We start from the raw sequence: 17,228 nt of genomic DNA, 5'->3' as shown, positions 1-17,228 counted from the left end.
CATTATATGTATATAAACATGACGTATCTCTGTTTGAAATTCCTAACTTTAAAATTGCATACCACGTATAAAGTATATAAACGTGACACGAATAAAACTCTCAATTTAATCGTATTACTCATCGAAACTTTAATAATATCCTAAAGAACAGGACATTTCGTGAAAACACATATGCATTTGCATATAAACGTAATTTACGAACTGTTTATAATAAAATACGTACGATCTCTCTCTCTCTCTCTAAATTTTCACATAAATAAACTTCTCAATAAAACTGATGATCGATGATTCTGAAAATTTTTTGCCTAAACAACTTACGTAAATTGTATAAAGAGAGGATCAAGTTTATTAGAGTATCCAAGTTCCAGCTCGTGCATAAATAAATCAACCTCGCCCCTTAATATTTCCATTCGACGATCCGAACGCTCGTTCGAGATCTCCATTTAAGATCAGAGAAACGGTTTCACCCGCTCTCGGATCGATCTTCTTTCGCCAAGGAAAAATTGCGAGGAAAGAGGCAGATTCCGCTCTCGAAGCGGATGTCTCGCCCGCGCGCAGCAGCGATAACCTTTGCACGCGGCATCGGACACATCTCTCACCCCTTCCTCTCCCTCCCTCCCTCCTCCCCGGTTAATGAGTGTGCGCCGTTAATAAGTGTTTACGTGTCGCCGGAAGATAAATCGCGGACGCCGGCTTCGTGTGGGGTTACGATAAGTTTCGCAGGCTTTTAGCCTGCGTGCAGAAGCGCACGAGCTGTTATCGTTATCAGCGGCCGATACGCCGGCCTTAATGCGCCGATCGGCCGACCCTCGTCAATAAAAGGCTTGTGAACTCGAGGTCGTCTCGGCTTTCCGCCAGTTCACACAGAGGAGGACTGATCGGCAGTGGCCTCCTCAGATATTCGCTTTTCAGACGTATGACCGTTTCGAATTGTTGGAATAAGAAATTTAAGGTCCGTCTGGGCGGCTCGTGCTCTTTCAGGTGGATTTGATGAATTTGGAAACGGATATGGATATGGTCAGATGCGATCGTTGTTGTTCCTTGGAATGGAATGAATTACGTTGTCGTTTGAAAACGTTATTTCGTTCTATTTTTTCTTTCTGATGGAAAAATTTTTGTTTCGTTTCTCTCTTCAGATTTGATTTCTTTCTTTCGTTCTTTCTTTTTTTTCATCGAATAAATTTGATGGATGTGCGAGATACGGGTAGTCGGGTGACTAGTGATTTTTAATGGAGGTTGCTGGGTCGATGATGAACTTTTGCAAGTCATTTTCGTACATGTTATTTGAAGTATTTTTTTTTTATTATTATTATTTTTTTTAATAGCGATTGTTTATTTTTCGTGCTATAAATTATTTGATTTTCATTTTATTTATATATAGAAGAAAATGAACGTCGTAAGTTTTTTATTCAGGAATCTTCTTTTAGAATACGAGAGATTAATGAAAAATATAAAAAATAGGAGATAAAAATTCGAAAAAAAAAGCTACTATGCTATTTAATTTTTTTTTTGTTCCGTTATTTTTATCCTACGCTTACCTGCTACAATCGTTTCTTTATCAAAATAGTGAAATAACTTTGTTACTATAATTTATTATTAAATATTCTTTCTCTCTCGCAAGATTTTTAATTATCAGACGAATTAATTGCAAAACTGAATCCTTTGCGTAATCTTTGCATTGCTAATTTTGCAACATTGACTTGTTTACCGCATAAGCGTAAATCGCTTATGCAAAACAGTCAATTAGAAAAATCGAGAGAAATATGCGGTGAATATAATTGTGCAATACTGATCACGACGCAGTTCCTCATCCTCATTTTTCAGATCGATCTTCAAATTTTTCGAACTTATCGTCTTACCATCCTCTCCTTCTTCTTCCCTTCCTTTCTTTCTTTTTCCTCTTCTCCTTTCTTTTTTTTTTTTTTTTAAGAATTACAAACGATCAATTAACTTTGGTGTTACAAAACCACGAGTGTCGCATAAAGTGTCACGAACTCTATTTCTTTTTTCTTCTTTTCCTCCTTCTTTTTTTTTTCCATTTCTCTAGAAATTCGAAATCGTTAATCTCTCATACCCTCGAAAGGTTTAGATTGGATGTATGATCTCGGGGGTTATCAGGCTGATAGAGCTCCGGAGTTTTCCTTTCTTAGATTAGATTAGTTCTCGAGAGCGGTCTATTTCGATAATTTCCTCCAGACTCGTGCTCCTAATTTTTTTCCCCCCTTTCTTTTTCTTTTCTTTACTAAACCGCCTCATAATCAGTGGCCGACATCATGGCGCACCGGGGTCGGGGACTTTTGTTTTGGCGCTTTCGATATTGCACGCTAAATGTTACAATGTCGATACTGATAATTGAAGAAGGAAATGAGGAATATATAAAATGAAGATCATTCTTACATTTGTCAGAATTGATGGGAATTTAAATTTTTATTAAATGAAAATAACTAAAGAAGTAAAGTTTAAACGGAGATCTTCTTTAAACGTTATAATTATTATATATTTTTTGAATATTTTCCACAAATAATCTAATAATCTAATATTTAATTTATTCTAGAACAACATAGAACAAGTAATATCAAGTTATTGATTCTTTCCGTTTAAAATCTGTCGATTTAAATCATTCTCTTTTGATTTCATACTTTTATCCATGCTTGATTGTACATGGAATTGTACGTAGAATTATTGATTATAGAATAAAGAATAATCAAAGTTACAAAAAAAAAAATCCAATTTAATCCATTTCCTTTGTAACTTGTATCCGTTAATACAAGTCTTTATCTTTTTATCGTATATCTTCCTATCGTCTCGATCTAAATCTTCGTCACTTCGCGTATCTTCGAGTAATATTCTGAATTCAAATCTCTTCCCCATTATCTTTACAATAAAGAAAAAACATTTACACATCGAATCAACTCTTTCAATTTTTCCATTTAACAAAACGAAATAAATCGTATCACAATGTCAATATTCTTACTTCATGATAAATAAAATCGATTTCCTTTCATTCAATTTACATTTTTCTCTTCTAAGATTCCATTCATTCGTCCATTCTTCTCCATAATCGAAAACGGCAAAATGTCCAAGGCGAATCTCCAACGATAGAAATAAAAGTCTCCTTCATTTCGCAATTTCCATCGTCGATATAATTAAACGCGTATCGAGTTCGCGGCAAGGTTGAATCGAGGATTTTCGTTACGGAATTTTATTTAACAATTCGTAATGTCTCTGTTGGGGAGACGGCAAGGAGAAATGTTAGCCGCTGAAACGAGCTGGAAAACGCTTCGTTAGTACGTCGTATTTCACGAATACTTAATTACTCCCGACTGCGTTTCAACGCGGATACAAATAATCGTAAACTCAACGTATATATTAATATTATAAGCGAACTATTAGGTATACCTGAGTAGCGAGTATTTATCGTCCACAGTATAATTTTTCGTCGACAATAATTTTCGCCACGAAGTCACTTTTCCCGCGTTTATTTTATCGCGCCGATCGTTTCTTCTTCGTCGTTTCCGTCCATTGAAAATTTCTCGCGCTTCGATCTCTTCGTTCGAATCGCAGTTTGGATTTTATATAAACGAAGAGGGGAATTCGTTCGAATCGCGAATGTACGATTGATAGAAAAATGATGATTATATAATGATATGAATTCTTGATGAATACTTTCCAACGATTTTTTTTTCTTGAGAATTTTGATAAGATAGTTTTCGTTATTTGATGTTAATTTATAAAAATATATACATATATATACAGTTTCAAATATTATAATTAGGATTATTCTACATTGTTTGAAGATATCTACTTTTTTAATAATAAAGAACTTTTATGTTACGTACTTATTCTGAATCTGTATTTGATTTCAAAGATGTGCTTGTATTTAATTTCTAACAAAATTGAAGAACAAAAAAAAAAGAAAATATCTTCGAGTGAACCCAAAATAAATCTAAATTAAATAACCGTTATATATAACAAAAAATTAAATTCAAATCAAAGTATTGTAGAAAGAAATTTCTTGGAAGAAAAAAGGGGAGAAAATTTCTTACTTATTCGGTTGCTACTACTCGCTTTCTCCACTTCAAGATGGATAGAGAGAGAGAGAGGGGCGGAGAAGGAGAGGGAGAAAGAGCAAGCAAGTATCGAGATCCATAAAGCACGTGTAGTGAATCGCGTGTGCGCGGAGGAGCACACTGCCGAGGCATGCTCGTGTCTCACAAAAACGATTATTCCGGCCTTCTTGAACCGGCAGGACGGCATTATCTCCGTGGAAGAAGCCACCGCCGCCATTGACGCACGAGTAGAGTCCGATAAAAGAGGCTAAAAGGTATTCTTTCCTTCGACCTCCGCGCAGTGTTATCATCGCATGCGAGCCGCTCGTAAGAATCGTCCACGATAAAAGCCCGATCTTCCTTGTTCGTCGTTCTTGGATCAACTCTTTCTTTATCCCTTCTTCTTCTTTTATATCCATTTTGTCTTCTTCGTTTTCCTCCGTGCATTTCCTTTTACGCTTCGTTCGAATTTTTTTTTCTTCTTCTTCTTCTTTATTTCTGATCTCGAATCTATATATTGCGATTTTTATAATTCTTCTTTTTTTTTTTAGAACAAGATTATTAATAATAGGTAAGATAAAGTATTGGTGAAATTCAAGGAAATATGTATTGTATTGTATTTTTGATCGTTATTGACCGTTTTTGAAGTTTTTTTTCTTTTTAGAAATGTGTTAGAAAATGTGTTAATTTTATTGGATGTTCGATTGATGAAAAACTTAAGGTGAGATTATAATTTAAGTTAGAAGAAATGAAAGATTAAGAATTCAGAAAAAACTTTTCTTTATGCAATTTTTAACAATTTTTAAATATTAATTTTTGTATTCTTATGATTATTTTCATTTTGGCTCGTTCTTTTAAATTGTTGGATCTATATAATGAGGAAAAAAGAGAGAGATATATTTATTTAATTTTTTCTATGCTTGCAATAAATTTTTAACGTTATCTTTATTTCTTTTCTGCGAAACGCTATAATATAATCTATTTAATTTTCATAGATGTAGTTCTAGGAGAGAATGAGCCAAAATGGAATTACACAGTTGCTTATTAATTTTGCTTAAGTTTTATTTTCCTGGAAATGCTGCAATCTTATTTGTTGCACACATATTATTGTGTAATTTTGTTATCATTCGATACTTTTACGATAGCCGTGTCTTTATCGTTCCGGTTTTCAACTAAAAAAAGCGCTTTGACTGGTTTATTTCCTATTCTCGACATATATTGCTCATTTTCTGTATCAAAAAAATATCATAGATATAACAATCCTAAGTCTTTTTGCAATATTTGCAATCATCGAAGTATAATATTTTCCTACTAAGTAAATAACATTAGATACAATAATCCGAAAAATCGAAAAATGTATTTATATAGACACGTACGTATCAACAATCTCTTCCACTTTCATACAAAAAAATACCCATCCCCTTTATTAAAAAGAAAAGAAAAAAGAAAAAGAAAAATTCCTTTCACCACCCTCACAAAAATACTACTCGATGCTCAATTTGCCAAAAAGAATGCCAATCTCAAATATCGAGTTCACCTCTACGATCACCATCCGAAGATTTAACCTCTACCCCCTCCTCCTCCTCTCTCCTCCAACGAAAGAAAACTGCATCCCCCGTGCAACACCCCATTACACTCCATCTTCGAAGCGAGGCATCATCGCCCCATAAAATTCCCCGAATACCTCCCCATAAACCACCATCCTTCCCTCATTCCCCCTTCCCCTCCCGTGGCTCCCCTTCCCCCTTTCGCGTGGCTCGTCCATTTTTCTCTGTCCACTCTGGTGGGGGCATCGGCGGTGTCCCCTTCGGCAGCGTACAAAAGCTTCGGTTTGCGTGCGCCGGTATCTCCGACCTTAGACCCACGGCTCGGCTCCTTATTTCTCTTGGGGAGACGAGAAGGCTCGAAAAAACACGGGCGCGCGTGTTATCGCGTGCGCGCAGGGGGCATCGCGGCTATCCTCTGGCCGTGGGTCACGCCGTGGGGTCATCCTCGTGACCCGGCCGGGCCCGTCGACTCCCGCCTAGCGATGGGAACGAGACGGTTCGATCCTCGAGAACGTTCCGTTGTTCCGAATGAGCGATAACTCGGGTGATGGCTTCCTCGCCGTTTATTGGGGAGGAGGAAGGGGAGGGTGATTAATGGCGAGGGAAAAGGGGGAGAGAGGATTTTAAACGGGTGGATCTTGGATATTTGATATTGGATATTGGAATTTTGGAAGGACGGGTAAATCTCGAGTGTTTTAGAATATTATTGTATATTATTGTATTTTCTACGTTTTTGTTGTGGATAAAGAAGAGTTTCTTTTTTTTCTCAAATTCATCAATATTTATAATATATTTAATAAAAGCGGAAAGAGGTGATTAGAAATTATAAATATCGAGCGTATGCCAGCCGAGACAATGATAGTTTGGTGGTGTTGAAATGGTTCTTTTCCACTTGATTATACAGAAGTCATCGATTTCAAATGTGACCCAAGATTTGCAAATAAATGGAACCGAGGCTCTAATCTGTGTAATTTTTACATACATAAATTCTTTTATGCGAAACAGTTCTCATTTCTTTTTCTTATTTTTTTTTTTTTTTTTTCATAGAATTTTGCTATAAATTTTTCATTATTACACGCGATGCTCCAACATCATCTTATGAAAATTCCTATCAGAATTTAACTTCGTTACATTTTTATTGGCTAAGACGATCTTTTTTCATCGAAGTAAGAACGAAATTAAATATGAATTTCTATTTTCTAAATCTCACGATCTCGTTCACTTTTTATATTTTATCGCATCCTATCTTCGTATTATCTTAAATACCATCTCCTTTTCGTAATTTGATTCTTTCATCAAAACCACCATTGCAATTAATAGTATCTGCACAAGATCGTTCCAACCGCATAGTTACAAGAAGCGTATCGAGCTCATGACTCACTCGGTCTTCTAATAAGTCTTCTGAACGTGGAAATTCCATCGAACGGAAGGGAGGGGGGGGAGAGGCGGAAGGACATCGACTGTACGATAATCCAGAATCTGGCTTCTGATAAACGGTTCTGATAATACAGGCGATAAACCACAGGAGCTGTTTACTCGTGGCTCAGTCACAACGTACGTATACACGATAAACACGTTTATTCCTGGTCACATTGCTATCTATACACAGTGCTCCCACTGAATCGTGATCGATCTGGCCGCGCAGGCAGGTAAATACCGATCTCTGCCAGTTTTTGGCAGCGCGGCTGATTAGAAACTGATCGAATGTTAATCCGCTTACGTCACTTCGTGGTCTGACTCGCTCGATTCATCCATCATTAGCGAACGATCGAGATTTCGATAGCGCATGATCGAGGGATCCGATCACGAGTGTGTTGTCCGAGGAATGATTTCCGATGCAGTATTTGTCCGGTCGAAAACAAAACGTAGCGAAACGAATTTTTATTTTTAGATCGAAAGATTGTACAAAAGTTGCGAGTGGTTTGAAGATGTTGGAACTAGAAGAAAGTTGAAATAGAAGATTCTCTGATATTTATAGAACGATTGTCATATGTAAGACAATATGTAACGTAACTTTTACTATTGTTTGAAAATGTTGGATAAAGATTATATATAGTTCAGTGAAATGATATCACGTCGCGACAATGTCATGATTTCTTAGACACGATCACTAAGAAATGCAAGCTGAACATTTAAAATAAAGATAATTTAAAACAAGTCACAGAGAATATTTAAAATATATAAATAAATTCGATTCCACGCACAAAGTTTCCAGAAACAGTTTCCGTACTCGATTCGAATCGATCAATCGTTCCAATTATCCCCGATCTTTCGCATCGAGTCCTATTAACCGACTGCGCAGCCAACAATCAATTCTTTCTGCCGAGAAAAGAAAAAAAAAAGAAGAGCAAGAGAGAGACAGAAAAAAGGAAAGAAAGTACGAAAGGAAATAAAAAATGGATCATCATCACGAGCAATCAGCGTAATCATCGAATCGGCCGGTCTCTCTGATTGTCCGTTGGTCAGGTAAAATTAATAAATCGAGGGGCCGACAATCGAGCGGACCCATCTCGAGCGCGTGACATTTAAGGGAAAAAGAAAAGCGAGAGTCACGGGGAAGCGAAGCGGCGAGAGAGAGCGTAATCTCAATGGTCGTCGGACCGGCTGCTCGTTGGAGCTGGTTGGGGCTGGCCGGTTGGTTTGGCCCACTGGAGCGGACACCCGGAGGAAGCACACCCGCCGGAACGTGGCACGCTTTGTAGCCTCGCGCATGGTATACCGGCACACGTGCAGCCACGGATACTCGCGGACACTTCCATGCGAGTATATATACTTGGCCGTATCATCTACAGGGTGGCCCTTTCATCTTTGACACGGTGTATTGTGTTCGTGTCGCGTTCTTTTTAGGGTATTGTTGTTGGAGGAGGTTTGAGATAGTCCATTGTGCTATGCTTAGTTGCGATATTGTGGAAATATTGTATCAGAGTCGAATGAGAGTGGAGCGAGATGGATATTTCGTTTTTTTTTTTTTTGGGAAAGTTGTGAATAGTTTGAAGCGAAATTCGTTCCTGAGATTTTGTGTAATCCGATGTTTGATAATATTCAGAGAGAAGTTGAAGTCTTTTTTGTTTCTCCCTGAAAGCTTTTTCTTTATTCTTGGAGATGTTGAAGGAAGTTTTGGGATGAAAAAAGTTTGATGAGAAAATATGAAAGATTGAAATAAGTAAAAATTTATTTATTCGTTAAAAAACAGGTGTATACGAAACAATTTCAATTAAATATAATATAAATTCAATTTCACGTTATCGAACACACAAGATCTCACAAAAGAATAATATTACCAATCCAAACTCATCTCCAAATATGATCGGTCATTCATCAAACGTATTCAAACTTTCACTTCAATCATCAAACAACTCGTTTCCACAACGTTATCCTATCTCGCATACTTCGAAATGATCCCAAACATCATAAATAAAATCGTTATTAATTGAAATACAAACGAAGGTATCGAGGCATAAAAAATTGAAATTTCCATTTCGCCTTTTATTCGAAAGAGAGAGATTCGCGAGAGATCGAAATAAATCTTAATATCGAAATAAAAATGTGAATTAGCAAAGCAATCGCTTCGTTACATTCCGATTAAAGCGTTTAACAAACACGAGAAAATCTCGAACGAAATTTTTGCACGACGAAAGTTTTTTCGTTTATCTCGGTGTCCACGATCAATCCTCCAAATATTCTCGAATACGTTAACACCCTGTATATGCGCAAACGTGACAGGGTGAACGCGCGAAGGAGCAAGTGAAAAGGAAAAACAGGGGACGAGGAAAAGAGAGAGCGGGTTCAGAAAGAGAATATACGGACCGAAAGGGAACTGCGCACCACTAGCCGGAACCGTCCATGGCGCAGTCATCGCGACCATCTCTCGTGTCTATCGCATCTGCATACGTGAGTGACGAGTCGAACGTTGTCTGTGTGCTGCACGCGTGCACGTACGCACAGGCATGCGTGCACGATCTGTGCACGGTCATAGAAGGCTGAGAAGCGTGGATCTTGCATACGAGTGGCGCAAATCGAAGACGAATAATTAACGCGTTAACGCAAACGTCGTTAAAGCGAACTTTATCTCTCATCGTTGGCGTTGGTTTGACTTTGTTGCATTGAATTCGATTGGTAGTATTTGATAGTTTCCTTTTTCTTCTATTTTTTTGGAAAATATTCGATGTGTGAAATTGTCAGAGGATACTTTGTTTCTTATTGTTTGATATCGGTTTGATTGAGATTGGTATTGAGTTGATTGGATGTAGACTTTTCTTTTCCTTTTCTTTTCCTGGGTATAATTTTAGTTTTAGAAATATTAGAAATGGAAATTTTGTTTGGAATTTGAAAATCGATTTCAAATTTTGAAAAAAATTGCAGAAGAATGGATCGATGAAATTTCTTTTTCTTCAGAATTTTGATATTTGAAATCGTGAATTTATTAGCAACAGATATCGATTGTATTGCAAGAGTTCCAACAAAGACATTCTTCTTTAATTCGTCAACTAGTATTTTAAAATTTTCTATCCTATGAATACGTGGTCGCAGCGTGAATCCTATCACGTGCTTTTCCAATCCGTCCTCGTCAGGAACCAAAAGATATAGCCGCTTCGTGGTGAGAGAGGTAAATAGGCATGGCAGCTAGGTCTGGGAAAAGTACCAAGACAGAATGAACTTCGAGGTGTGAATTTTAAGCAGCTAGATGCAGTGAACGCAGTAGTCGGAACAAGACCTGAAAGTGATGTCTGAAAGTGAAGATCGTTGTTGTCGGCGTACCCCATTTACGTAATTTCCATATTTCCTTTAAAATATAGGCTCTCATTATTTATTTCCTCCAACAAAGATATTTTTAAATGATTGTTTAATTTTTATGTTTTTTTTATTTATTTTAGAGAGAATATCAAAAATATCATCTAGAAAAGAAACAATTTCAGTGATTTACTCGATCTTTGTAATTTCTAATTTTCCTAAGATATGCAATCTCCTATTAATGTAATATAAACGAATGAATTAAGTGAATGAAATAAGTGAAAAAAGCTTGGAATTCTTACTTATTTTATTTGTTCCAGCAATCTAACTCTTATGAAAATTTTTTAATGAATTCTTTGTATAATTTAAATATATATCCAAGTTAATACATAATATCCAAGTTATCTTGATAAGATTTAAAAATGAATTCATAATGAACTCTTCGCGCAAAAACTTCATATATGTAAAAATATACAATTTCTCGCCATGCCGTTCAAACTGAATAAAAAAATATCGTATAAAACAAATAAGAATTATTCTATATATAATATACGATTAAAAATCAACCAAATAAGACTCGTATCTATTTGTTCATTGCATTGTCAAAATCAACATTTCTCTTTGTTTCAAAACCATTATCAAAATATTTATAACATAAAATTGTTATTACACGAATAAATTATCCATCGAAAATTCAATGTAACTGAAATTTATAAATCAAAAAAAAAAAAAAACACTCTAAATCGCGAAGAAAGGTAATATAATAAAATAAAAAGGATAGATCAGGTTGGAAAATAACGAAATGCTCCGTTGCACATCACTTTGGGCACGTGGCAGTCGACCCTATTCGACCTCTCCACTTCGTGATACCAAACGATTTTCCTTCGTCCCTTTCCGTGTCCTTTTCGCCTCTCGCTCGTTTTTCGATTAGCCGAGCCAGCCGAGCGAATCGTCGGGTTCCGGAAGGCGAAGCAGGCTCGTCGATACGGATCCCAATGGCGCACCCACGACCCTTCGAAACCGGCTATCGTGGAGAACGTGGTCGATGCATTTTTTCGCTCAACCGTGATCGTTCCATCTCCACGTGACTATTTTCACAGGGATTCGTGTCGTAATCTTGGATAAAGAAGAGAGAGGGAGAGAGAAATAGGACCGGGAATTTTTCTTTTTCATTTATCTATAGAATTTTTTTTTAATCGAATCGATCGATTTCATGAAAAATTCCCACTCTTTCAACCTATCCAACATGTAAAAATAACGAACTTTCATCGGTATAATCGTAGAAAATAGATCCTAGGAGAAATCCAATTGCTATAAAAAAAAAAAACAACGTGTTAACGATCGATTGGAGACTCCAAGAGGAAAGAAAAAGAAAGAATAGGAAGAAAGAGGACTGAAAAAAAAAAGATATCGTTAAGCCAAAAAAGCTGCCTGAAATTTCACGTGTGAACGCTCAACTTCCATCCGGTATTCGCGCGTCACGCGAGTATCTACCCCGGCGATCAGGCCGCTTCAGCGTCTGAATCACTCGGTGGATCGGTGCATTCGTGGCTCAGATCCGTTTCCTTTTTTTCCTCCTCCTCCCGATTTTCGTCACGGTGCGTTAGGATCGCCGAAAAATTTCGACTGGCCGGAGCTCGGGCCAAGCTCGAGTGATTCCTTTGTTTTCCCCGTGCGGTTATGCAAAGGAGGCAAAGCGGGACGAGTGCGAGGTGTAACGCCCTGCCGATTTTTCGAAGCGGCCGCTCGCGCTCCGAAACGAAAAACGGTGTGCGAAAAGGAGGGGAGAGGGGAGGGCGAGGATAACGAGCGCGCCTTCTCGAATGCGTCGGGCGTTTGGAGGGCATAGCCTCGGAGCGCGTCACCGTGACACTTAAGCGGAACGCGAAACTTGGCGGCGAATAATTGCACCACGTTCGAGTGCAACAACACCGACCGCAACAACGAGCCACGTCAACGGCGCGCGCTCGTGTGGGCATAACCACACGGCTGCACCCACTCGGGCCCAACCACTGCCGGCCAATTAACCCGAATGGTAACGAGCCGCGTCGCCTGTGAACGTCGCCTCGCGCGCCACGAAAATTTCATTCCACTCGCCGAAATTTCGTCGATTCGAACTTTTGGAAATTCCAGCATTTTTTTTCTTTTTTTTCGTACGTTATTCGCGTTGATCTTGGATGAAACACTCGTTCGAGTTTATATCTATGTAAAATACGTGCAATTGCGCTAATTTTGCATCAGAATGGTTCGACAAGCCAATTATTTATTTGTTTGAATAATCTTGGAGTATCGGTTCGAGTTTGACAGTCGTAGCAATAAAAAGTGTTATTTTCAAAGTTTTTAAGAGTTCCGTAAAAATTAGTTCGAGCGAGATGAATTCGATTTTTAATTAAAACGACGAATTTTTATTCAGAAATTACTGTTGCATCTAAGCTCCTCTCTTACGATCATACGAAGCGTAGAATAATATACAAATGGCTAGATTTTTCTTATCTCAAATCAGATCCGTAATCGGACTGCATTTTCGAGCATTAGTCCGAGTTTGACAATTGTAGAAAATAGAACGCGTTATTTTCAAAGTTTTTGAGTTTCGTAAGCTCGTAAAAATTAGTTCGAGCGTTTTAATTTTTCGTTATCGAGATTACTTTTATTGACGAAAAAATTACTGTTCTAACGCGTAGAAATACACAGTCGAAAATACGCAAATATCCATTCCATCCCAGATAGAATAAAGATAAGACGAGAGAACAAGTGTCGAGCAATCCATTCCCCCTCTCCCCCGACGAAATTCGTCGTATCCGGTGTCCGACCTTCCCCGTTATCACCAGGCCCGATGTATCGACGTGGGTGTGTCGCGAAGGAAGTTATCGAGACAAGATAAGAGGCGTGAGGAGATAAGGAAAAATGTAGAGAGTTGCGTAACGCTTCGCGTCTGCGCGAGCCCCGAGAAAAAAGAAAGAAAGGATTGGAATCGGTGGTTGGTTGCCCGGAACAAAGGTAAACACGAAGTTAAATAGGATGGATGCACGTGTGGTGCAGGTGCACACCACGGCTACCGCAAGGGAATGCGACTAACAACTCGCCCGTTAACTTGCGCAACGTCGAGTGCAATCTGGTTTCTCGCGTGCTCGCGACTGATTATTTAACGACTTAACGGGTTAACAGCGAGCGAGGAACGGAGCTCGATTCGCCTTTTCCCCATGTAAGTGACATGTTAATTCGTGGGTCAATTGAAAATATGATGGATCGGTGCGATTACGATCCCGTTCCTCGTAACGGGAAAGAATTAATTGATCTCTCTGATGATGATCGGGGTGACTTTATCGCGGCTCCGTTCCTCTTCTTTTTCTCCTTCTTCCTTTGGAAATGCCAGTTCCGAAATTTGCCTCCAATTTTTCATTTTTTTAATCGCCGTCGAGGCTCGAGACGAAGTTCGGAATACTAAGTGCTCGAGGGATAACATCTGCGGGGTAATAGCGTGTATAATGAGTTGTTGCTTTACGATATTGTCCTCGATCTTTGGGAAGATGCTACATTGATACTCCTTTTTGTTTTCTTTTTTTTTTAACAATTTTCAATTATTTCTAAAAATACGAATACTGTATAAAAGTCTGAAACATATGATAAATTTTTAAACATGAGTATCACTCTTCGAATCTAATCTAATCAAACCCCTTATATAATACGTTCTAAATTTACTCATCTCGAATCTAAAAGAATCTTCATATTTCGTACCTGCAAAAAACGAATCAAGCCTATGAAAAAAGATTAAATTCCAATCCTAATAATCCGAAAGAATTCTCGCCTCGATGCTTCCAAATTGGATCGATCGATCTATCTCCCCGATCATTCCCCAAAAGAACAACCAGAAATGTTTGGTTCCTCGAAACCGGACTATCGTGAAGCGTTCCAATTCCTAGCAAAGCGCCCCGGATAATAATAATATCGAAATCAGCGGGGATCTCGGGTGTAATTGGCGGTGTCGAGCGTTCGCGTATAGAAAATAGAAGAAATCGAAACCCACGCGTGTTCGGAAGCTCGTTCGAAGTCGCGTCGAAATCGATCGGATTCGGTTTAGTAAGCTTGTTTAAAGCGTCGATTGGAATGATACGAGGCGGATAATTCTCGTAGAGATCCAACACGCGTGAAACACGAGGATCTCTGAGGATTGATTATTAATCTCGATTCCCAGCAATTTCCATTAGCGGAAACGCCGCGTTTCACGCGTTTCGCGGAAAGAGAAAAACAGAAAGCAGCCCGTGCGATTCGAAAGGGAAGACATTGATGGCTGCCGCTAATTGTCCGATGGACGACGCCCATAAACACAGCGCCGTTTAATGGGAATTCGTTGCAGGTATCCGCGACGATGCTCGCTTGTGGGTTTGATTTATCGCCGGTTCGAAGGAAGGTGCGCTACGATTGCAGGTGGATTCGTTGCGCAATCGTTGACTCGTCCAGTGATAATTTTATCGCGTAGAATGCGCTGTTGAGCGATATCGAGGCTGCTTTTGAAAAGATTCTTTTCTTTTTTCTCTCTTTCTTTCCTTATTTTCTTTTTTTTTTTTTGGAAGAAATTGCGCGAAATAATTTTGACGAATTGGAAGGTTGTTATTCGTTGAGTATTTATTTATTATGATAATTCTTGTAAAAGTGAGTTTATTCGATCTAATGTATTATTTAAAACAGTTATATTTAGCTTTTTGGAAAATTATTTCCAATCATTTCCAAATATAATGCGTAAAGATTTAACACACTGAAAATTTTCTAAGTAAAAAAGAATAATGATTTAACGTGTACATTTAACAATTCTTATTTTCCGTTCCAATTACCTGAAATTATTTACCCAAAATCGAGATAATCTAATAGAGTAATTTCTTGTTCGCACGTTTCTCGACGATACACGTTGTAACACAACGCGCGTAAAAACAATTCCGTTTGGAACAAGTTGAGATTCCGCTGGTTCACGCGTTCACGATCGACCGGCTCGTAAACGTTCCAAATCGTCGATTTCACATTCGAGCAAGCATGAAGTTTCTTCGGTTTCTCGGCCAGGGGACAGGAGGCGGGGGCGGAGGAGGAGAAGGGTGGAAATGAAATAGCGGGGGAAAGAAAGAGGTCTTTCGCGGTTTTACGACCGAACGAGCCCGGACTCGGAAAGAAAATCTTTAATAGAACTGTTCGCGGACGATGGTCGGAGCAAAAGCACGAAACCGCAACCTCCGGTTCCCACCGATCGAGGCGGCGTTATTAATTACGAAATATTTAGCGTTAAATTTTGTGGAACGACCGCGGTATCCCCCTTTTTCAATCTTTGTCGTGGCCGTAGGAATTTCAGGGTGAAATCAGGGTGACCGCAAAACGCTCCATCGTAGACACGACATCCTTCGACATTCCTTTTCCCTCGAGCTCCACTCCCTGTTACCTTCGCCGCCATTTCGAACGATGGGTTTTTGAAACCGATATTGAAGCTGATAAATAATTACCAGCAAATAAATTTAGGTAATTAAAAAATTGCTGTCTAAGAAAGATAATTGGGAAGATAAAGGGGGAATTTAATTGGTATAATACATAATAGTACGCGTTTAAGACCAAAGAAATTAAAAAAAGGAACGTCAACAATGGAGCGTTGTTAACCTGATTCTCCGAGCATTCTGCGGTTCATTGTTTCACCCGGCTCTTTTCGGTAGTCTTTTCTCTCCTCTTTTAAAGTTCTCCTTTTGTTCTTCGTCGCGTAGCCTAATTTTTCGAGGCGGTGCACGGAAAATTCCGTATCTTAATCGTGATTTCACGGCTTGATATACCTGTTTTTACGTTTCCTTTAACGTGAAATCTACGCTTTCGAATTTCACACTTTATCAAAAAGTTATTTCCCATACAAAACTCGATGGTTCAAACTTTTTATTCTCATCGAAATTTGTATACGATAATTTCTATATTTTATACAATTTCTATATGATATCATCCTTTGTAAAATAATAAAACAGAGAACACATTTTACAAAATCCAAAAATCCTTTCCATTTAAATACGTTAGATTTCGAGGCCTCTAAAAAAAAGATAATTCCCAAATACTTATTCAACACCGCGATCACAATTTGCATACTAAAGTATCCAATCTTCCCTCGAACAGGACAAAAACAGGAGGACTGTACAACAATCTTCCTACTCCAATATCGAGCCATCCTCTCATCAAGATAAAAAATCTACCACCATCATAGAACATTATCAACCTCTTTAAGACGTCGAATAGTCAAAAATGAAGAACAAGGGTTTAAGATGGGAAAAAAAGTTTCCTAGTTCGAGCGGAGAGGGTTATATTCGATCGTTCGACGTCTAGGTAAAAACCAGATCTCCCTCTCTCTCTCTCTTTCTCTCTCTGTTTTTTTTCTCTCTCTCCAGGCTGCGGCAAAAGGGTCTGAAAATAGCCCATTTAATCCACGTGACTCCTCCCACTCGCTGCTATTAGCCTTTTGCATTTTTCCCCTATGAATTCATCTCCGAAAATTAACAACCCAATTAAAGCGGCCATTAACGTCTCGGTATCTCATTAGAGCGGGATCGTTTGCAACTTTTAATGGAGGGGGGCACCCGGTTTTTGTGGAAACACACAAACGCGCCGATTCGAACGCGGATTCTCATTAGGGGTTGAATAGGCGATTACGATACTTTCTTATCGGTGCTTACGATACGGGGGTGCGGTTGAACCAAGTGATTCGCAATTAACCGCACGTTTTTGTTGCGCGAATTTATGTTAATCGAGTTTTATTTGCCGAACGGTAGAAATCTTATCGCGATTACTAGCTAGATCCAAAACCTTCTCTCTTCTCGCGCTCCCCAACAGTCACATCCATTCGAACGTCCATCCATGGTTTAACACCAGCATAGCCGCACCCTTCCGCTTT

The 17,228-nt window shown here is 38.6% G+C and overlaps 1 protein-coding gene and 1 long non-coding RNA gene across 6 annotated transcripts in view; both read left to right on the top strand.

The window, feature by feature from the left end:
• LOC108004018 (uncharacterized) overlaps positions 1-17,228 on the top strand; it is a 340,152-nt gene that overhangs the window by 145,064 nt on the left and 177,860 nt on the right. The gene's annotated exons all lie outside the window — the stretch shown is intronic.
• On the top strand, positions 3,832-8,835 carry LOC108004019 (uncharacterized). Its single transcript, XR_001767155.3, has 2 exons — positions 3,832-7,245; positions 7,488-8,835. It is a non-coding gene; the product is annotated as an uncharacterized LOC108004019 (long non-coding RNA).

The sequence above is a fragment of the Apis cerana genome, linkage group LG13, assembly GCF_029169275.1.
Source record: "Apis cerana isolate GH-2021 linkage group LG13, AcerK_1.0, whole genome shotgun sequence".
Taxonomy (NCBI): Eukaryota; Metazoa; Arthropoda; class Insecta; order Hymenoptera; family Apidae; genus Apis; species Apis cerana.
The sequence above is the reverse complement of the archived record's forward strand: the minus strand, read 5'-3'. Positions and strand labels throughout refer to the sequence as shown.